Consider the following 23,950-nt stretch of genomic DNA (forward strand, 5'->3'; position numbering starts at 1 on the left):
GCTTCAGTATTCCATGAATCATTGTTTTAAACTCATTTACTTCATTCTAAAATAATATTTTGCTACTTTCAATCTGATTTTTGCCATGATGAGAAATACAAAGGCCACGCAAGTGTCTAAGGACTATATACATGATGAAAGTTTGCTTTTTTACTCATTTGCATATAAGGAAGAAATTAGCTAGAAAATTTTTGTCTTGAAGAAGCTTCAGTATTTATGAATTATTTGGTTATTTCCTTACAGATAAAATTAATCTTAGCTACAACGAGAGAACATTTCACATGCTTTTGTTTAAACATTTGGTAACCTAACTGAAAGAGCAGACTGCTTGTACTTTTGAGATGCTTTAATGAACTAACTGTGGCAGTGAAGGAGGACTACAGCTACGCATTAAGCATAGGCAGAGCCTAGGAAAATTAACACTTCTAGATTTAGTCCTATATAATTTGTGAAAGTGAAGAAGTTACTCGTACCACTCAAAATAATTAAGAAAAATTCTTTTGCCTTTGAAGCACTGAACCTTGGCATGCTTTTCAGTCGTCAAGAGCCAAACTTCTGCTCATCCATATATGAATAGAGCATTGTGAAGGAATTGATGCACTATCTGTTTCTATCTTACGGCTATCTCTGACTGTAGTTTTAGGTGACAGTGATTAGTGACAGACTCCTGCCTCTGTATGAGAAAGCAGTTGAATTCCATCGATGGATTAAGGCAACTAACTGAGTCTTTCACAGTGGACTACTGGGATCTGGACTTACTTACACAACTTAGAGGGTGTGATGGCTGATGATGAACAGATGGCATGTTCGTTCTGCAGGGATTAGACAACTTAAAAGGCAGAGCAAGAGGGCCAGATTTCTATTAAATGCTGTAGCATTAGAAGTCATAAAAATATACGTAGTGACATTTAGCAGAAAAGGTGTATTATGGGACTGAGAGGCTTGGAACAGTAATGGATCTGAGAATCACAGTTTTCTTAATAATAAATATAGAAGTTGCAGATGTTGGGTTTGTTTCCAATCTTGCTTGCATCGATATAAATCTGGAATAGCTCCATGAAACCGATGAAGTAAAACTAATATGAATCAGTATTTTAAAATGAGACAGTCAGCCACTTTTTACGTATTACTGTCAGAGCTCCATATCTCCACTGATTTTTATTAGCGTTATATATCAAGATCAGACTTTTAAATCATTCTAAGATCAAACCTCCAGTTGCAATGACAGGTAAGTCCTTTCTATTACATACGTTGAAATGTATGTGAGAGGCCATTACCAATTCTGCAGTTGTAAAGTAGAGCCTGCATTTACAACTTTTTCTCCCATACTCCCCATGTAGAGTTCTCTACGCAGGCCAATGTTCTTGTACAGGCAAATCTTTTAACTGATCTCCAGGCGCAATAAACCCTTTGAGATAGAATCACAGAGTGGTTCAGGCTGATAGGAACTGTTGGAGACCACCCCTCTCCCCGCTGATGCATGGTCACCATGTCCAGATGGCTTCTGAACATCTGCAGGGATGGAGACTCCACCACCTCTCCATGCAACCCCTCCCTGCTCATGTAGCACAGAGTGAAGCAGCTCAGTGTCATGCAGCTGGAGTGAAAGTCTGTGCTACAATGCCTGTGAGTCGAGCGGGAAGGAGGGGAGAGAGGGGAATAGGCTGTGACATGACATTGCTTTGAAGCTCCTATCAAGTGCAAATAAGGCTCATACTAAGCAAGTCCCTGCTAGGGAGCTGTCTATTTTTATATGTAGTGTTTAGCTTGCAACTGAAAATCTGTTTTGGTTCAATTCTTGCAGTATTCAGACAAGCATCAAAATGATGATTTACTTCTGGTTCAAGAAAAATAACGGCTTGCACGATTATCAATTCAGCTTCATGCTTGGTTTGATTACAGAAAGCCATGATTTTAAAATACTAAGCTTACCTCTGCCAAAGGATCAGACCTCATAATTTCTTTATCTAAACCCGACATTTTCCTGGTGCATATAACCCCTCTCTGCCCCTCCTGTTTCAGTAATATACTGCTGACAAACCATGTTTGATTGTTTTGTGAAGGCAAGAAGATCAAATACATAGAGTATTAACAAAAAGAAAGAATGTCCTTAGGGGAAAAAAATGTTGCAGAACATGAATTCAGTTGTACTGCTGGAAAGAGTTGTCAGTCACTGTGAAAAACCAGTTCAGAGGCTGCCTGCCATGGGGAGGGAGCGGGACCCCCAGCATCGAGACAGGGCCTCTTTTGGGAGGACTTTGCTCACCCTTGTCAGTCATGAGCTGGACTGAGGGAGGTGCAAGGGAAAGGAGGTGTACTGCTTCCAGCCACTGACATTACGGCTATTCTGCCTGTCTTTCTCACAAGCAGAGGGTAAAAAAAAAAGCCCTTCTCTGGCATGTTGCATTACCCAGAACAAAAGCCCTTTTTCTTCCCCACCAGCGCTGTCTATTTGCTTCTTCCTGGTTTACTCCTTTTCCCTGTTTTCTTTTTATTGTAATGTTGTTTTTTTTTTCCCTCAGTTAGAGAGTTCCCATACTCTACGGAGAATGAAACAAACCAAGATGCATCATTAGCCCTCCAGAATTAGGGCCACTTGCGTGATGGTTGGGAACGCAGGTAGGGGACTTAGCTTACAAGTTTGACATCAGCAGCAATTCCCACAGACTCTTTTAATGCCTGTGTGATTACACCATACCCAGAACCTGCGTCTTGGCCACTTGCTGTTGCAGCACTGTACTGGGTGGGCTGGTAGCACTTATCAGCGTGCTTAGAAAGGCAGAGGACAAAGGCTGACTTGCCTCTTAATGGCCTCTGACACGTTGAAACATGTTGTATGGAAGCCCACTTTGAAGTTTAAGACCCAGCCAAGTAGCGATAGCTTTAGAATGTGCGAAATAGCCCAATACCCATTTTCGGTATGTCTAACAAGGAATTCTACAAAGGCAAGGCTGAGCATCACAGTAAAGAACCAAACCATAATTTAAAACACAGATTTGGTCAATACATAATAATAACTAAAACCATCATTTTGCCTTGGAACGTTGCTTAAAAATAACTATTACTTTGTACAGATTCTGTAACATGTTCTACACAACTACATAAAGAAAAATATTCCAAACCATTTTCTGTCTATAGCTGATCCTTCACTGGTATTCATGATTTCAGTATCTCTCCTCAGTCTTGTCCATGCCAGTTTATATTACAAAAATATTAATTTGCTGCTAGCCTTCGAGCAGATCCTCTTCTAGCCTCATATTCCAGCCAGAACTCAGATGTAGCACTGGACAGAAAAAAAACCAAAGGAAACACAGAATCAAATAAATAGAAAGAGAGAGAATTAAAGTAAATGTTTTCTTGAGAGAAAGAACAACAAAAAGAGGTCAATAGTCTTAAATTATTCACAAAGGGTGAGAAAAACTTGGGTTCATTTAGCATAGTAAGTGATCTTTTATTCTGATAAAGCAATTGCTTTATATGTCTATCATCAAATGAAATATTCAGAAAGCTTATGAAGAAAACTCAGGCACAAATGTTTCTCTTGAACATGGAGGAAAAGAAACCTTTAGAACTTAATGTTTCTGCTGTCCAGCTGCACCAGTACCTCTTGAGCAAGAACGTTCTCATTTTCATCATCAGTTAATATATACATTAAAAAAAATACACACACAAACCTTCGTACTGAAGGTACGTACTTCGTACGTACTGAACCTTCATGTTTCCAAGCTGAATAATTCAGCATTTTAATATGAATGAAACTGCGACTCATGCTTGACTTGAGCTTAATTTATAACAAAAATTCTCTGGCACCGTGAGAGGAATGTAACTTCCCAGCTGCTGTCTTGACCCAGTTGACATGTAACGCAGGTACAGCTTTGTTCCTCCAAGGTTATTGGTTCCAGGGGCAAGTTTTCTGTTTGGTATGCAGGCTTGCGAAACCACCCTTTGAAGATGTGGAGGTGTCTCGCTCTCGCTAGATCTTAAGCTTCCTTTAAACTGTGATGAAGTTTAGGTAAAAGAGTTCTAATCGCCAAAGAAATCCTTCACAGCATTGATGTTTTCAGCTGGTAGCTCACTTGTAAAAACCAGCAATGGAGAATTAAAACTCTTGTCCAGTTGTGTATAAAACTTTGGCTATGCACACAGGCCTTGATGTGACAATAGAAGGAATCAAATATTGGGCTTGTACCTGTTCTCATGTCAGTCACTGTAAAAAATTCTAGTGCTAATTTACTTCAGTTTACAACCTAATCCATTACTGATAGAGCAAAGCAAAAACTCAGAAAACAAAACATTTTATTATGCATAAGTTTCTTATTAGAATAGAATAATCTAGCCAGAAATACTCAGCAATAGTAAATATTTGCAAGTTTGGATAATACGCTTGCCATCATAATTGGCAGACTTCATCTTGCTGAGTATTCACTTCACAGTTCAAGAGTATCCCTTCTCACAGGCAAGTCACATATAGAGAGACCCCCCCCTTCCTTTTCAAACTTGTACTGACGAGTAGCTGGTATAAAATATAATTTCACTGCAGGTTAATTTAAAATTTATTGGAAATGAAGGTTAGGTTTTAGCTGAAAAAACATTTACTTTTCAATCCTCTTTTCTGGAACTATGCTTATTTGTCACATGGCCTCAATAAATATGATAATAGCATTATATTGTTAGCATGTTGTTAACAGCCTTTTTTTTTTTTGCAACCCTCTATCACAGAAATCCCAAAATTTGTTTAGCATATTTGGTATCTGATCCAAGGGGAATTTTAAAATCACCCCACAAGATGTGAATCTAACAGTTTCCATAATTTCACGGCTCATGCAAGTTTGCTTTATCTTATGCTGCCATTTGCACCTCTGTAAAGTATCGAAACATAGAAGTGGAATGCCAGCACTTTAGGTTTTCTATGGGCACTGCAATTCACATAGACACAAAAAAAGATGATTTAGTATGGTCAAATGTCTTATGAACTACATCACGCTTGTTCATCAAAACACCTGTCAAGTGATGGCAGAGATGTATGAGTGATGAAAGAACAGAGGTTGTGGGTTTATTGCATTTAGCAGGGGCTGTTTCAGATGTGCTCCAGCTACTCAAGTTTTTTGCATTATGAGACTTCAGCTGGACAAACCAAGATTACCCTTTATGCAATGGTAAAGTAAAAACTTAGGAATCAACAATGACTTTGATTTAAACTTTAGCACCGCTGACAGTTCAGCATTTCTGAATTCTATTCATTTGGAAAATTATCCTGCCTTAACTTGGCTGGCATCCCCTGAGAGTCGGTATTAGAGCAGAAGGACTTACACACACAGTGCAGAGCAAAGCATTCTAGTAAGCTTCCTTTGGTGCTGATAGTTTAAAGCATGAGCATGGTTCTAGTCAAAAGACACAATTATTCCATTTCCAAAGCCAGGAAACTGTGGAGTACATAATCTATTTCACTGATGGAGTGCAAAGTCGCTTAGTAACCACAAAAATCAAATAAGGCCATCTATTCCAGATGATTTACAATGAAGGAAGTACTTCACTGAATGCAATATGAAGTCAAGCCATTATTCAATTTAAGGGAAAGTTTTACAAATATTTTTAAAATACTAGTATGATGAAATAATATTTTTCATTTGTTTGAGAAACTTCTAAACAAGGTATTGATGCAGCAAGACATTAAAAACAATGTTTGTATTCCATAGTAAACTTCAAAGGGGTGCCAGGAGCAGCTTGCTTAACCTTCAGTACTAGCTTCAACTAATCCATTTAACCATCCAGTGAAATAAAGCAGGAACACTTCCTAAAAGTCAATTACAACAGATGATAGATGTTTTAGGAAATAGTGGCTCAGCTCAGTTGCTGTGACTGATTGTGTGAGGATGGTTTACTCCGTCATGGCGATGCAGCAATAGGATATATACGTAGCTGCATGACAAGAATCCTGCTCCAGCCACTCCAGTTTGTCACTTTCTGAATACTGCTGAGTAGATTAAGCACTCTTTAAGTTAATCTCTATGTGAATACAAACTATACCATTTTTATGGCTTCCTAACTTGCCACCTTTCCTAATGCTGAGGTTTTATGATCATCCTAAACTGACATAAAGGTGGAAGCCTGCACAGAGTCTTGCCTTCCTCTCCCTCCTGTCTTGAGGTACACATGCCCATCCCTATGCTTTGCCAGCACCAGAGTCATGTTTCTTCACCTTAAGCTCGATCAGGAACATGCTCAGACTGAAAATATATTTTTTTCCCCACACATGCAAATCTGGCCCCTGATCCATCTCCCCACATAATTCCACTAGTGCAGCTGTGGGTACGGAGAAGGATGAAGAAGCAAGTGGCAGGAGCAGAAACAGTGGATGGGAATCCCCTGCTGTAATTGGCCTGCGTTTCAATGACCATCGCACTGCAGCCCAAGACACCAGCGGTAAAGGTACTAGCTCTACTATCTCTAAAATGATCTGCTTTTCACTGGCAGAGAAATAAAATGTTTATAGTGCAAAAAGCTCAGAATTTCATTTCAAAGTATAATTAACTAAGCAATTCACAACAACTGTTTTGTTTTTCTCTACTCACCACTTGGTAATTACCACTTTAAAAAAAATAATGGTTCCTTAATGTGAGCTCCTGACAGCAGAAGTACAGGGGAACTGATACATGGAGTTGTCATTAGGCTTCCTGATTTCCCTGGCATAACATATAGCGTGGGCTTAGGTGATCATGAAGGTGAGCTGCAAAGAAGCCTACACATAAATGAGAACAAGCATAACCTGGAAAACTACTGGAAAGAACTTATAACACTGTACCATGAGTGAGATTTACCAGAGGAGGACAACTTTGCAGGTGTGAATAATCTATGCACTAAGACAAAGACAGAAAATAACATTAAGATGGAAAAACAAGATGGAGGAAGATGAGAAAATATGAAAGAAAGTCAACAGAATAAAGGAAGGGAAGGAAGTGAAATGGCAAAGTGAGAAGCAGGAAAAATAAGTGATGGGTTGCAACTCTGTGGTATCATATAATAGAATAAAAATGGAAAGAAAAAGGCATTTTAAAGCCTGAAGTTAAAGCCAATCCATAAATTTACTTTTTATTTGAGATGCAAATGATTGCTTAAGCCTAGTTTTCTAGTAGATGTCGCTATAAGAAATCCAATTTTCTTTGTAATTTTGTTGACTTTTTAAAAATTATGTTGGCTTTCTATAACAGTATTTAAATATTATTTAAATAGTTATCATGTGTATCTAAAAGCAACCAAAAGAGGTAATAACTAAGAACTTAAATTTTCTGACATTTTACAGTGCATGTAATGCAGAGGCTTTACAGAACACAGATAAATTTCCTTGACCTATCATTGAAATCAGAATAAACATGTAATTATGGGCTTTAAAATGTTTATTTATAGTGGGACCTGATGTGGTAGGCTTAAAGTAGCATAGTAGGAAATCTTTCAGCTCGCAGACAATTAGAGCTAGTGTGGGACCACTGTGGGTTAACAATTTATTCCTGAAATGAATGGGAGTTTTGTCATTGATTTAACAGAATCAGTAAAGTACATTTTGCTTTTTCATTTTTTTAATAGTTCTTCAGAACAGCACATTGTATTCACAGAAATCTCAATCTTATCGGAAATTTAGCTCTGGAACAGTGAAGCTAAGAAACAGGTACACTTACACTGTGAGCTGGTGTTTCTGTACCCAGAAGTACTGTCTTCATACAGATAACAGCAGTCTGGTCATGGCTGAGGTTTCTCCACATCTTTTGCCTAGTACAAACACATCAGTGAGTTCGGTGAAAGAAGGTAAATCAGAAAACATCAAATTCTTTCAGGCACAGGTACTAGCAGAAAGCATGTTCTGCATTTCCACTTCCAACCAAGGAATCAAATGCATCTAAGTCACTTCAAACAGACAACGTGCAACAGTAGCTGGTTCCAAGTTATCCATGAGAGTAAGCATATGCACTCAACATTCAATAACTTTGAGCCATAGATGACTTAGTAGAGATCGGCTATTTTGTGAATGATAAAAAAAGATTGGTTAGTTTGGGAAAACTAAGGATTAGTTAATTATCCTTTACAACTATGTATTGGGCACAAGTATATTTTTGTTAGGTCTTGGTTTTTCTAACATCTTATAACCCCATAAAATTGCAAAGAGAAATAGTAGGTAAGAATATATTTGCACTAAAACTGTGAAATTATAATCCAATTTGATTTTTTAAAAGCTATCTTGTTATTTAATTTTAGTTTTATGATTCTGACATTTTATATCTACAATAGCATAACACAATGTATTATTAATATACAATAATATGTGTAACTGCTGCATGCTATAATATTTATATTTATATTTATACTATATTTATAGAATTGATTCAAAATCTTAGGTCATGATGAGAGGTGCTCTGCAGACACAAGGTAAAGGGATATTTCTTTACTCAGAACATGAGAGACGACCTGCAGAGTTAGCTGACCCTGTGGTAGAACAGGCACACAGCACTAATGCTTACTCAGAAAGGGTTATTCACACAGGGAATTGATATGCAATAACTCATGTGTTGCACTTCCTCCATTGTCACTTCAGAGATAAGCCCTAGGGCTAAGCAGATAAATATATCTTCACGATAGCTGAATTTCCTTCTGAAGGTGAAGAAGTGTCACAAAACTACACATTAAACATGAACATAAGATTTGCTGAACAGGAATGGACTAGAACAAGAGACTTCAGAGTGGTTAAATGTTTTGCTGAAATAGGAGCTTTAACAGAAAAGACAGATAAAAATCTGATTGATTCAGGAATCTAAACGCACTGACAGCCTCAGGGTGTGTTTTACCTGACCCATGTATAAGATGGATGGGGCTGTCCCAACAGCCTCCTCTTCTAGAGAAAACTGTGCTCCTGCATGGACTCATTGGCAGTCAGTCTTGTATCCAGAGTTGAAAGATGATGGATTCTGGCATGAGTTTTTTTCTGTGTACAATACAGATATACACACACACACACACACACACACACACACACTGGATTGTAGCCTACCTTGCTATGCCCGTGCCAAGTCTCCATATCATCCCTTACCTGTGGTTAAAGCCAGTAACATTGCTAACACACTGTTCGTTGTTTGGGTTGTCTGATCCCACTGTTCCAACCACCGTCCCCTTTGCCTAATAAGGAATTTCTGCTTTGGTCTTAACCACAGTATTAAGTGATGATACTAGTGTTGTAAAATTAACATAGGTATATATATCTTCAGTATCAGATCTGGCATCTGCTAGAGATTCAATACAAGTAGACGCTAAATGTGATCTTCATAACTGATAGCAGCTTCATTCTTCTAATACAAAAAGTGAAAACAGAGTTGAAATGAGTGTGTGTTTCCTTAAAACGGATGGAAAGGGAAGTGATTCCGGGACTGTCTACAGGTCTGTATTCAAAGTGCTGTAAATGTCAAGCAACTGCTCCCAACTACTGCTGATGCTCAGTGCCCAGACTCTGTGGGTATCCCTCTCCCATCTCTCCTCTCATTCTCAAGTGTGTTCCTTAGTGTTTATAGAATGTTTGTAATGTTAATCGCTCTGCTTAGAATGATCCTTAAAATTTGTTCTTGAGCAGTTACCACTGTATAAAACCAATTTATCTGCTACCCAGCTCCACTGAAGCATACAACACCTGAAAAAGTTCCTCAGCTTTATGCACCACTGCATGGCTAGGCTATGGCTGCCTGAAAAGGTGCTGATTTGCAAAGGACAGCTCACAGAAAACCTTTTGCAGCCGACCGGACAAAAGGCGTTCTGATTTTGTGAAGTGCTCAACACCACTATATTTATATGCAAAGACGAAATCTGCCAGTATAAAACTGACTTCATACATCCATATTGGAAGAGCTCATCTGAGTAAACAGAAAATGTCAGTTGAGCCGTGTCAGTTTTTTTTTAACTGATTTGCAATTTTCTACAATATCAGTATTTGCTATGTAAATAATAATGCTACCTTTTAGGATTAAGCCAGTCATCTATTGTTGTTATAAAAAATAAAACAAAGTCGTTATTTTGAGAGGTTATTTTAGCTTAAGCTATTTTGTAGATTTCTCAGGTTTGTTTAGCATGCATTTTGAGTCCCTTACTCTGACTGATTAGAGCGTTTTCCAAGAGAATGACAAATTAATAATGTTGATTTGCAGACAGCATTTTTGCTTTTCAAATATAACATTAGATTTACTTATTTTTTTCCTTTAAGAGGCTGAGAGATAAACTTCACCCTTTCTTCTGGACGCTTTAACAACCATGTCTGTAGAATAATTTACTTGGTCAATAAGAACAACCTGACCTCGTTCTGGAGAGCATGAGAAAAATGTGCTAACGAAGAAAAGCTCAGAAGCCCCATATATCTATTGCAATACCTTTGTTTGAACTGTGGACAAGTTTGAGGAGTACTGTGTGTGTACACAAGTGTTTTATCCGTGGAGGTGAGCATAGGCCCTTGTGCAAAGCACAATCATCTCCTTAATGACACTCTGTAAAATAAAAGGTAAGGATTGAAAGAGAAAGTCAGCTTTAGAAATCTTCTGCGGTACCTTATCCTTGAACTGAAATTCTGAGGAAACGTAGCAATAGGTACCCAGCGGAAATGCAACATAAATGCATGAGTGGACAGTAATCTAACAGAAGGGAGTTACCTATTTTGCACTAGTACTTCATAATAGTTATACAGGTGCTTCTTAAACACTTGACATCATTTGTTAGTGGGTATTCGTTTTTCCACTGCGCAGTTTACTTAAAAAATGGGTAATCTTGTGGAAAAAGGCCAGCTTTGTTCCCAGTTTTGGGAAGGTGATGGTAGGTATTCATATGGCAGAATTAATCACAGATGGTTTGCTCAGAATACAAAATAAAATAAACAGCTTGCTTTGGGCTATTTTTCATACTACTTAGTTTTGCTTTGTACTTGAGAGACAAAACTTTTCCAAGTAAAAATTTTGTTGCTCACTTGTCTTTTGGGATGCTTTTAATGTTATTATCTACTTTAGAATAGGAAATTTTACCTTTTCTTGCAGCATCTGTGCAGGATCTTTAAAAGTCAGTACAGTGTGTGCTTGTCTGTGCACGCAAACAGGAATAACTATCTGGGGAACATAATCATGGCAAAAGGTCATGTTTGCCTTTTATTTGAAATCCTTTTAAACTATCAAGTGGTTTAGAAGTCACTCAATCAATACCAGAAGTCAAGGAAAACAGTTCGTTTTATCAACATTAATATATTTTGAGTTTTCTAAGATGGAACATTATTTCCCTTGGCGTTTTAATTGAGATTTCATAAAATTACTGTTTTAGTGTATCTGGCAATGGTATTTCAAGTTGCACTATACTGCAGCGACAGCTTGAGACACAAATGATTTAAAAACCTGCAAAACCCACATGAGGCTCCTTCCCTTCCTCTTTCCCCTTCTACCTTCAAAAAGTGAATCAGCATGAAAGCTGAGGCTATAACCACCTCCATATACGTGTAAGAATAGTAAGAGGGTGCTGCAGGATATATACGTAATCAATATGTACCATGGATCAGCTTTGATTTTCTTGCTGCATGTTCCGTGGACACAAGAGGGACTTTTAGGTGAACAGTGAAAGGTGAGAATAAGTCCTCCAGTGCATCCATGTTTACTAAACAACACAAATGGTTTCATATAGAAAACAGAGGCGGCTAAAAGAAAGAAGTGTGTCTGAGGTTTTGGGATAGATGTTTTCAGATTATTTTACTGTATAGTCCAACTGAATTATTTACCTTTAAAGGCATTAATTTTAAACAATTTTAAAAAGTTGTTGCTGTCTGCAACCTATTGTCTAGTAAAAAAAAGTTGTTTTCATGTAATTATGCTAAAGACTCTCCCTTAAACCAGAGCCTCACATCTACCTACTTCTTTAAATTAAAAACAAAAAAGAGACATCTGAAAAATAACACATTTTTAAAAGACTGATGAAGGATCATACTATACAAGACTGTATGAACATGGACAAGTTGACAATAACAATCAACAGTATTAAAATAGCATTGCTTTTGGTAAATTCTAGGTATCTCTCTTCAATCTGACAACTGGACATTGTCAATTAAATAATGAAGTGTCTTGAAACTGCAGAAGCAGCAAAAGTCCAGAGGGACCAGTGTTAATACAGGCTACCAGAGTTTGTGAACCACGAAGGATTAGCTGAGTGAATTATGAGTATAAACTGCAAGATTAGAGTTAATATGGGGTGATGGGCTAAAAGAGTACAGAGACTTGGGTCCATGTCTTGGGTGCTGTGCTTTAGTTGAGACTAGATTTCTGGAAATATGACATTGTACATTGAGTTTTGATGCACCCTAAAAATCAACCACTTTAATTACTCAAGGAATCCTCAAATAATTGTTATATCATTATTAAACCTCAGTTTTACCACTATGCCATGCCAGTCCTTTTCTTTCAAAAAAAGAATGAAAAAATATCTTTAACGCTATGCTAAGAAATACATGTATTCAAATGAAAAATAACTTGGTTAGAAAAAGATGAAAATGCTCAGCCTGGGTGAGCATTTTCTTAAAGAGTCATTATCTTAAAATTAGTATGAAGGCTGAAAAACTAAAATAGCTTATTAATGGACTGAGACTCCTTAAACTTTTTCATAATGAGAGTCAGGTGTGTAGAATCTTTTGAAAAACCTCACTAAGTACCTATCTGCATCTTTAGGCACTTAAATGCCTTTAAAAACTTGTTCCCTATTGTATGATTGTCAATTAATTTCAATTAGGGTGCTAGTATTGGAAAATATTCTAATGTCTTCACAGATATAAGAACAGCATCCATGAAATAAGACTGTTTCAAAAGCACTTCAAGATACCCAGGAATTTAACTTTTAGTGGGTAAAACTTAACTTTTATGAGTGAACCTATATATTGCAGGTTGCAAAGTTTGCATTTCACATCTATGCAACTTTTTAAGTTTGGGGAGTCCAGTTTCACAAAAGGCAAAGTCAAGAACGTGCCTATGATTATCGTTAGGCTTTTTGGATGTATAAAGGCGTACATGGAGCAAAGGACAGACCTGAAGCAGGAAGCCTGGTGGTATTCTCCAGGCACATTATATGCCATATTCACTTCTGTGCTGGGCATGAACAAGCACTGACAGGATGGGAAGTGTTGCGGCTTAGCCAGCAACTCAGCCCCACACAGTCGCTCGCTCACTCCCCCACCGGTGGGACGGGGGAAGAGAATCAGAAGTGTAACGCTCATGGGTTGAGATAAGAACAGCTTAACAATTAAAATAAAACAACAACAAAAATGCAATGGAAAAAAAAATGAGGGGCACAAAAGCCGGGGTGGGGGCTGGGGGATGAACCGCCGAAACAAACCGCCCGCCGACCCGGCACCGCACCGCTCCCGAGCCACAACTGCCCCCCCCCCTTAATATACCGGTCATGGTGTCACATGTATGGAACGAACATCCCATTGGCCAGTCGGGGCCAACCGCCCCCGCCATGGCCCTGCCCCTCCCAGCCTCCCGCCACGCGGCAGAGCGCGGGAAGCAGGAAAGGTCCGCGATTACTACAGGCACCACAGTGAAGAGAATTAACCCCTTCTCAGCCAAAACCAGCACAGGAAGCAGAACATGGTTCCTCCCCCGATAATGGCATAGCACTATCTATGTGCCAGGACGAGACATAGTATTGTTACCTGGGCTCAGCACAGATTTTGGAGCTCAAAGGATCCTAATAGATGAGCAATAGCTTCATTCCAGCAACACTGTGAAAGTTACTGGCAGGAATATGCTCCTCTTCTGTATTTACGCGGAAAATTCACTGTATCTCCATTTTTTTTCTTTTCCTATTTTTCCATCTTTCCTGAAAAAAAAAAAAAAATCACAATTCTTAACTCCTATCTAACATTTCATACTTAAGCATTTCATACTTGTAAACAAAACGACTGAAAGCTGTCAGTTGGAAATGTCATGTCTGCTGTCAACGGTTCATGAATAATTGACACTGAGATTACCTAGGGAAAGCTGCAATTATCCTGACTCATTAACATATGAACTAAGCCTGGTTTTGTTCTGTGGTTGTAGGATTTTCATTTAACTCCTTGATGTAGGAGGTAAAAAAAATCCCGGCAGGATGTTGCTATAAAAAGAATAAATCTGAATGAATAAACAAAACCTCAGAACTATGAATATGTATCAGAATTTCAAGTAGGGTTTCATTTAATGTTGCATATACACTTTTGCTACAGTAATATTTTACAGGGCATATAATTGTGATAAATTTGTTTGCTTGCCTAAGGCTTGGAAGGATAGCTCTTTGGAAACATATGCACATGAAATAGAGGCATCAATGGGAAGATCTTCTTACTCATGTTCATATTTTCACACACAATGCAGCTGTGGGCATTTACTCAGAAAGCAGAAATGGTGATCAATCGGAGCACAAATAGAAGAAAATTCAAGCAAGCACATTCTCCTGTCTGACAGAGGGGAAAAAAATAAGAATTCCTTTTTTTTTTTTTTTTAAAAGAAGTGTTAACTGGATTTTAAAACTTAAGTTTAGCAAATCAACATTTACCACTGAAACAAGGAAGCAAAGAAAGTAGTCAGAAATTCTACAAACTGGGAAAAACATGTGGAGAAACAAACCCACAATATTTCCAAAGATAATGTAATTACTAACCACTGCTTGAGAGGCAAGGCATGTTAAGTGCTCTCTCGCCAATCTGTACGATATGACAGACTCAAGACTTTTTAGCTGCTGTGCAAAGTTGCAGGTTAGCCTTGAGGTTCAGGTTACAGACCGAGTTAAAAGTTCTTTTACTTGAAAAAAAGCCCTTTGAATTGTAAGTTGAAACCATGAAGCTATTTCCCACAAGTAATTACCATTTTGGATGCCCCTCACTGCTGGTTCCATTGCCTTTAGAAGCATACCATGAATTGGAGGCCGTCATATCAATCTATAGAGCTGAATTATAACTTCTTTGGTATAATGAGCTCTCTTTGGCAGCCGCACACAGGCACAGGCAAAGTCATTGTTCAGAAAGGATAACCAAGCTATTGCCTCTCAAGTGTAATACACTTCATTAAAATGCAAGTCATTTCTTTAGACGCACATTCACTGAACTCCAACCCCTCATAAATCTTGTAACATTTCATTTCTTGTTCACAGCTCTGAAATCTTTAAATTGGGGCCTTTGGTAGCTTTCCTCATAACCTCAAAACACATATAAATTTCCCACTTCAGCCTTTTTCCTTCTTTTTGTAAAATTGCAAGAGAAGATGACAAACAGTTTTGAAGATCTTGCCTGTTTGGCCCTTGTAACACACCTGTCAAAAGTAATTATTCAGCTACTGGGTCTTCTCACACTGTTGAAGGCTTCCTGACACCCACCCAATTTTTCCATCCTTTAATTTCATATCTCTGTTTTGGGTAATACCACCTTGGCAAAAAAGAAGTATTTCCTTCTCATTTTCATAGATAAATTTTTTTAATGTGGCCTTTATATGGCCTTCATTTCCTCTTAGTGATTCAAATACAACACTATCCATCGCAGTGCAAATACAGAAAATAAAACAAACAAAAAAATCCCCAGGTGTGTAAATTAAACAGGAGCATAGGGGAATTATGAAGAAACAGACGCCAACTCCTGAAGTTTTCTCTCTGCCTTTACAAGCACAGTATTAGCTTGAAACTTACTGCATAGTAAGTGCCAAAGAAATACCAATGACAACAGATATCTACCTCATCTTCTCCAATCATTTTATATTTTTATCCAAATCCTCTTTTGTGTTTGAGTATTGATGTGGGTTTTTACTTCTTGTTCTGCATACAGTACCTCTAGTCATGGCCTACTCAATGTTTCTTCAAAATACAGTGGGAACTTGGCATCAGATGACTGGTGCTCAGATGTCTTTCTTAGAGTGGGTTCAGCATTAAGCAATGTAATACATATTTCTTTAATGTTACACTTGTATATACTATACCGCATTAAATACCCACAATCCTCAAGGAGCAGGGCAAACCTATTAAAAAATATCTTGATATTTACATTTATACCCATTGCCACATAATTCTGCAGTGATCTCTAGAAACTGTCACATGGTAATCACTTAATACAGCTGAATATAATTATGCATAATTTTTCCCATAATCTACAGAATGAAATCAATTGTATATGAATATAAGCAAAAATAACCCAATGTGTTCAAAGCCATTTGTATGATTAATCCATATGAGCTCTCAGCATTCTGCTCATATTCAGGCAGAACCAGAAAAGCCTCAGCAGACATTTCCCAGAAATATCTAAATTTACCTTTTATGGGGATTGATTATTGCTTATGTACAGAAAGTCATACACAGCAACGTTGGGATGCGTGTACATGCATCATACATATATATGTATGCAAGCTGTGCAATATGCCTTATACATACATCTACAAAGCCATGTATGCATGGTTCGGCACAGTTGCTGTTTTAAGCGACCTGACGGTGGCTTTCCAGTCTCTGGAATTTAAATGCCTCTCTCTGTGGAGACTAAGAACAAGACGAGCTCTAACTGAAGATTAAAGTGGAGCACAAGCCTTGCACACAGAAACATCACTTATTCATGAGGCCTTACATATGTAATGCTGTAAGTCAGCAGAGTATGTTTCACCACACTAGCCCTAAGTAAGTAGCTCTTTGTTTCTCTTATTTCTGAAGAGTCAGACACTGAATCCCACTCTTTAAAGATGTAATTGACATATAGTCTAGTTGTCCTCTTTAACTACCAAAAGCTTTTACACAGTAATGTGTCTCATTTTAAGAGACTGTTTTTTTAATGTTGAGGCAGCAATTTACATGAACAGCAGTCACTGGCTATTATTTAATAGAAGACCATTTTAAAGAAAAAGGAACAGAAAAGAGAACGTGAATTTTCCAATTTGAGGCTGTAGTAACGCTGACAGTCTAGTAGAAAATACTAATCAGTACATAAGAGATTCAAGGTTGCCAGCAATTAATTTTAACAGCAAACTGAGCATACTAAGGGGTCTTGGTCAAATCCTGAGAGTCTTGCAAAAATGTAACTTAATCTTTGCCTTCCACTGAGAGCTCGCCAGGGTCTAGACCATCATCGTATGGGGGAATATAAAATCCCCTTGCACTTTTTTCTGTAACTTATGAAGCATATGCTAGACACCTATGGAAAGATGAAGGGGGAAAAAAAAAAAAAAAGATAAAAACCTACCCTTCACATATTCTTCCTTCATGGAAGGAGCACCTATTCTTTCAGCTGGTTAAGCTCCCCCTCTTTTCAGCCATTCTCTTAGGTATTGGTAAACTCAAGATGTCAAACATCACTTTAATTTTGTCATGCTAGCACATTTGCAGCTATGTTCCTGTCACTTTTTAATTCTAGCTTTCAATCAGAAACAAACACTTATGGTTACTTTCCAGCAGCATAATTTTACAGGCTGAATAAAGCACCTAATTCTACACCAAACTGATAACACACAGCATTTCTCAGAGAATTGTCATTTTCACCTGTATTCAGCGGTGACCATAGAAACTCAAACATCTTGTGTTCAGGAGGATTATCTTATGAAGGCAAATTAATTTGAGTGATGGCTCAATATATTTTAAACTTGTGAGTAGAACCTGAGCGACTCCATCAGCCCCCTTCTTACCGTGCACTGAAAGGGGAAGAGCCACAGAGACTGTTTTACTGACCACAGGACAGCTAGAAATAATTGCAGGCCTTTAGCCTAAAATATAATAATGGCTCCATCTTAACATCCTTAAGATTGTGTGATCATCTGACAATGAAAAAAAGGAAAGCAATGATCCCCAGTGAACCCACAGACGCTGCTGCCCATCTGTTGCTCCTTTCCCTGCCTGTTCTCCAAATCCATCACTGGCTTGTTTCCTCACAGGCTGGCTGCAGAGCTGTCTGCTCAGGAGTATTTATGGCCATCAAACATTGCTACTTGACTTTCCTCTACAACAGTTTCATCCCTTGCTGCTCAAAACCAAAAGGGACCTTTAACATACCATCTCTCACTGAAATAAATGAAAAGGAGTTTTGTGCATAATCAAGACCGTGTACTTTCATTACGAGCAATATTATAATGCCTTGTTTTGGAACGCACATGGAATAAACATTTAGATGAGAAATTAATGCACAAATTATTAAGAAAAGGGCAGGCACATTCGTCAAAGTTTGGAGGATTTATAGAATCTGCCAATGAGTTGAAAAAAAGCAGCAAACCATTCTCAGTTATTGCACTTAAATGTGTGTGCTCATTTGTTTGGGAAGGGGTGGTTGTTTTTGTTGCTTTTGGTTTTGTTGGGTTTTTTGTTTTCATGGAATACCTTCCAGGAGACAAAGGGGATGATATTTTCCTATTTTTTCTTTATAATGCATCAACTGATTGCAGATTTTGGTGTGGCTGTACTGTTAGAAGCAGCAAGTCTTCAGTGAGAGAACGTCTGAGACTGTCCTTTTTACTAGACCTAACATCCTTGATCTATTCAATCTTACTTTCTAGACCTTTTCTCTTTTCAACTATTTCTTTCTTTTCACCTATTCTGCAGGCTCTGTCCCATTAACCTGTATCACTCCAGCTCTCCAAAGGGGGCACAGGAAAATCACAGGCATTGACAGGATCTAGGACACCCTGGGCTCGGAGGGACCTTGGGAGATCTCTGGTCCCACCTGCTGCTCAAGGATCTGAGTCAAGTCTGGATAACACAGGGCTGTGTCCACTCAGGTCCTGAGAACCTCCAGCACCCTAGGTGGAAGCTGATGAAGCCCAGTGAGTTTGGCAGCACCTAACTTAAATTTTCTGTAACTTGTTTCTTTGTAATTAGAGACTCAAGACTTTTCTTCTTATAATCAACAGTAAGCGCACTAACTAGATCCTTTGTTAGTGGCAACTGAAAATGAAATAATCAGCTTTCATTGGGATTGCTTGCTGATAATTTTCTCAAGTACTGGACAAACATTTTCTTTCCCTTTCTTCTAATAACGATATACGATGCTTGCTGTTAATCCTGGAATCTCTTGTGAATTGCATTTCATATATGCCTTTGTTTATCTTACTTAAACTTAGGCTGCAAACTTTTTATTTTCTGTGTGCCCATTCATCTAAATGTAAGGTAAAAAACAAAACTTATTTATTTTTTTCCATATAGTCCGTATTTTCCAGATCTGTAGTTATTCTTACATCTGCAGAACTGTGGATGAAAGGATTTATCCGGTAAGCATACAGAGAAAAATCTACGAGGATTTGAGATATAGAAAAAAAAATTAGTTCGCTACTTCTTGCTCTTGACCTGACTGCAAAATGTAATACACATTAATGTGTTACAATCTAACTTATTTTCTTTTTAACTTATAATCAGGTTCCAGGGTTAGTTTTTTTTGTAGGACGTATTTGAAAAGGAGAATAATTCACGACTCCAATTTCCCTTTATCTTGTTATATCGATAGCAGAGAGATGGGGCTGCTGAAGCATTACAAAGTAATTTTATGTTATTTTGTTGATGTTATTGTTTTATTATTAAATGGTTTCTTCTTCTTTTGGGTTTTCTTAAACAGGATGATTCATATCCTTAATGCATTAAAAGATAGCTTTATAGCAATATGTGAACAGAGCCATAAGACCGAATTATGTGTGAACAGATGAAGACACAGCTTAAGGAGACAAAAGAGATTCAATCTGCAGCATAAGCAAAAAGAAAATCAGAAAAAATAAGTCTTAAGGACATTAGAGGTCTGAGGTCATCTTCTCCTAAGCTGTGGTTAGATTAGGTCAAGTTAAAATTGCAAAATAAAAAAAAAAACTCTCCAACTTGTTATACTTAGATAGAAACATCAATATTTAGAAATATCTAAAACATAAATGATATAGGTTTTTGCAGTATTGGTAAAACACAACATGGGCAAAATGTAATTAAGGCAACTTAGTCTGTGAGTTGCAAAAGAAAGAGTTATCCAAATAGTTTTTCATTTCTCCTTATTGGTAGTTAAAGGACCTTTTATTTTGCAACCAGCAAGCAAGCTACTTCTCATGATACTGAAATGCATTTCAAGATTGTGTTTTTAGCCTTGTAACAGCAACCACAGCATCAAAGATGAAGAGCTTTAGTAGTAGCATTACTAAAGAAGGTAGGACTTGGACGGAGACAGTGAAGTGGGGATAACCAGCAATTTTGGAAAATAGAAGTATTATGACCTGCCATTGAAATGCAAACAGGTCAGGAGTGCCGAGAGGAGAAGATCAAAAGTTCCACCAGACCCAGAGGTCACAATCAACCCCTTAAGCCTTGCAGTTCTTCCTTTTTAAAGTATTGAAAAAGAGGGTGGAAAAAGGAATTGATAAGCATCAGTGTTCTGTGCAAAGGTTTTTAAAAGTATATGTGGACATCCTGAGCTCTTTACCAAAACGTATTACAGTAATAAGTAGGAAATTATCTACTTGAGGGTAAATAATCTTTCCAGCACAACTGGCTTTTGAAGTCAACCTTTTCCAGCATTTCTGTATGCAGGTTTGTATGTCCTACATTTTGAGCTGCACAGTGGCTGGTCAGACAAGAGGTATAGGACTATTTCCGTTCCTTTGAGGCAAATCTGTTTCCTTAAGGGCCCTCTTGCTGCATGTAAGTATGCGCGATTGTAACAAAAAGGAACTACAAAAATATGAAAAACTGGTATTTCATAACTTTCAGGAGAGGGCTTGTACTTCTAAACACTCTGTTGTTTCTGAAAACCTGGAGTTGATAATAAGCCAATTTTATGTCTGAAATCAAAAGGGTAAATAAACGATGTGTATAGAAAACCATGTGAAACAGTCTGATACTGCAAATGTCTAATCACATGATTTCAGCAGGAGGTTAGGAATGTAAATAGGAGTTAAGAACCCCTGCTGAACCTGGAGCATGGTTAACTTTATATACTTGGGTAGTATTTAAATCAATGGGAATTCAATATAACATTAACTAATCTCATGTTTAAATGAATAAAGCTGAGATGATTCTTCGTGATTATGTGCAGTTACTTACACATTATTTTATATCCTTCTATTTTCATATCATTTAAATTCACAGTTCAGATTTCCTTCTGGTTTGCTGAAGTGAATAAATGTTTGTTTTATCGATATTTTGTCAATAATGAGGTCCAGTAGAACATTCTCATAATTCATAAAATACCAGTGAGCTCCATGTTTACACAATAGAAGCCATTTGAATTCTGACTTGCTGAAAGAAATTTGATCTAATTGATACTTGTAAGTGATGAGATCACTCAGTGGTATCACTCACCTGTAATAAGTATTCCGTTCAACACGTCAGACTATTATTTTTAGAGGAGCATAACTACATCTTACTATACCAATTCACTTAAAATGGTATGGTCATAATACATAAAAATACTTCCCATATCTAAATACAGATTTTGATTAAAATATTTTTATCATTCCTATTTTTTACTGAATACAAAATTACTAGTGTATTTGACAATTTTATATGCATATGTCTCATAAGTTAGTTACAGTCATATATAAATAGATGAAGAAACAGTCCATCCTGTTATGAAAAGGGAGAAAAAGCCCTGCTCTGTTTCATCCTGGTCAGCCTAAATAAGTGTGTCCAGGGTGTTCCCCATTCTGGATCCTGAAGAGGAAATAAAGACCTCAGGTAAATTCAGGTTTCGAAGCTTGCTGTCAGCTTTCCCTAGGTCAATATGATCTCTGTGTGGTATTTTCGCTAATTGATCTCTGGTAACTAAGAAATATCCCAAATATATTATGTATACAAAAAGCAAAAGCATCATCAGAACTACTGTAATTTGAAAAGTTGGAAAGAAATAAACAGTTCTAGCTTCAAAAGACAGTAGGGCTGCTGCAGCTCTCTAGTTTGAAGAGTCCTACAGAGTCACTGATATCAAGAGAATGCTTCTTCAAACCATCATTAAAAATGAAAATAAGTCTGATCTGTATGTCATTGGTAAGGGTTGTTTTTCTCACACATTTATACATATATGTGTCTGTCTGTATGTGTCTTTACCCTCAACTTTGCATTCTCATTTCCTGTACAAACCTTTGACATGTGACAAGCCAGGGTGTTTCACAAACGCTGTGCCTCTGGGCAAATGAAACAAAAAAGACAATTAGATGGCACAGTTGTAGCATGACATATTAAATTCTCTTTAACTTACAGCTTTCAATTTTACACTTGAAAAAAACCACAAATGTATAGTCTCACATCGGAAGATGCAATGGGTACTCAGATTATGACTACCAATTATATTCCAGATGTAAGGTTTCTTGCAGCAGCAAATGTTTCTTTAATAGTCTATAAAACTTTTATGAGATTTAGTTTGGGCAAACTTACAGTTGTCAAAAGTTACCCTTTTTTTGTCAAAATCATCCTTTTAGTCAAACAGAAATAACTGTTTTCTCAGTCACTTTGAAGCTTTTAAAATCTTATACTGAAACTTATGGTACAGAAACCTATCAAGAAGTAATACTGAAAGTGTCATACTGCTTTTCTAAGGAAGAAAATCTACACTTATAATGAAAGCTTTAGACTACATTTACCTTGATAATGTCATAGATAAATGAGAAATTACATTTTAGGCAATTCCAAAATGTTCATGATTTAATGTACCAGAAGGCTACTACTGATTCCATAATCAGTTGTCCTGGGTGTCAAGGGTACAATCTGTAACAGCTATGGCATTATAATAGTAAATAATCTGCATTTGCACTTAACCACAAAGCATGGAATGACTTCCCTAACAGTTAAATAAGACAGTACTTACCTACTAACCATTGCTATGTCTGATAAGGGGGATTTCATAGAAGAATGTTATCAAGTCTCAGATTATCAAGGCTACATCAGAGATTTCTTTTTACAGCCTTTAGGGAGACAATAACAGTAGATGTATATGCTTTTGCTATTGCTTTTAAACACCACATATAATCAATTGAGGAGGTGCTACCCATAGGACAATAATAGAGTTAGAAGTCTCAGAATGGATGCAGCAATGAACTGGTTTTTATTTATTGCAGTAGTACTGCTTCTTTATGTGTCTGAAGCGGTGCCATAATTTCAGTTGCAGAACAGCTTTAATTGTGATCTGATAGTTTTAATCTTGCACCCAAGAAGTTCAGAAACCTGTTAGAAACTTCTGCACCTACAGCTGATATCAGCATTGCATCATCCATCTGTAACCTCAAATGTCATTACCATTTAGGGACAAAAAGATACTGCCATCCACACTGATTTTATTTTGACCTTTTAAAAGCAATTCGGGACAGACAAAGAAAAAAGCTATTAATTCTTTATCCATAAGACTTTCCAAGTATTAACAAAACCATTTAAGTGTATTAAGGAAGCCAAATATATTAAAAAAGTTGTTAACCATCAGAACGAAGTAAGTAATGTGTGGGAAAGAACTTATTTAACGGAAGAAGTCAGCCCAGAAGCCCATTACAAACTCCTGCCTGCAAATTTGTCTGTAAACACTAAAACCAGTAAAATGCCATTGTACAAGTAGTAACCAAGAAGGTAAGCAAGAAGAATCTCAAAAGAAAATTCACATAATAGGAAAAGTTTTGCAAAAGTGTTTGTTAGTTTAGTTTTCAATATTACCACTTGTAACAGTGAGTCAGAAAATCAAATGCAGCTAAAAGCATATATGAAAGAAAAATCATTATCATTTCAGACCAATCTAGTACATAAACTTAGTTATCCAATAAAATAATGAACTACAAATAACATTTCTCAAAAATGACTGAATTTTGTAACTTTGAGGCAGGTTACCAAAGTGTTATTTTTAATCTGGCCTTTTTTTTTTAAATTAGAATTACTGTTAACCTTAGAAAGGTTTGGGGTTTTTTTTCTTTTTTTTTTTTTTTGGTTCAGGATATTGTATTTTGAAGCAAGGAAGAGCTACATGATA

General features: G+C 37.2%; 1 long non-coding RNA gene across 2 annotated transcripts; it reads right to left on the reverse strand.

The window, feature by feature from the left end:
- On the reverse strand, positions 1 to 13,862 carry LOC135313168 (uncharacterized). 2 transcript variants are annotated; one of them, XR_010372789.1, is made up of 4 exons: positions 13,700 to 13,862; positions 10,398 to 10,511; positions 7,674 to 7,764; positions 1 to 3,283 (listed from the first exon to the last, which is right to left on the reverse strand). It is a non-coding gene; the product is annotated as an uncharacterized LOC135313168 (long non-coding RNA). The 2 variants fall into 2 exon arrangements; XR_010372790.1 differs by lacking the exon at positions 10,398 to 10,511.
- Positions 13,863 to 23,950: the final 10,088 nt, after the last annotated feature.

This window comes from Phalacrocorax carbo, chromosome 4 (genome assembly GCF_963921805.1).
Source record: "Phalacrocorax carbo chromosome 4, bPhaCar2.1, whole genome shotgun sequence".
Taxonomy (NCBI): Eukaryota; Metazoa; Chordata; class Aves; order Suliformes; family Phalacrocoracidae; genus Phalacrocorax; species Phalacrocorax carbo.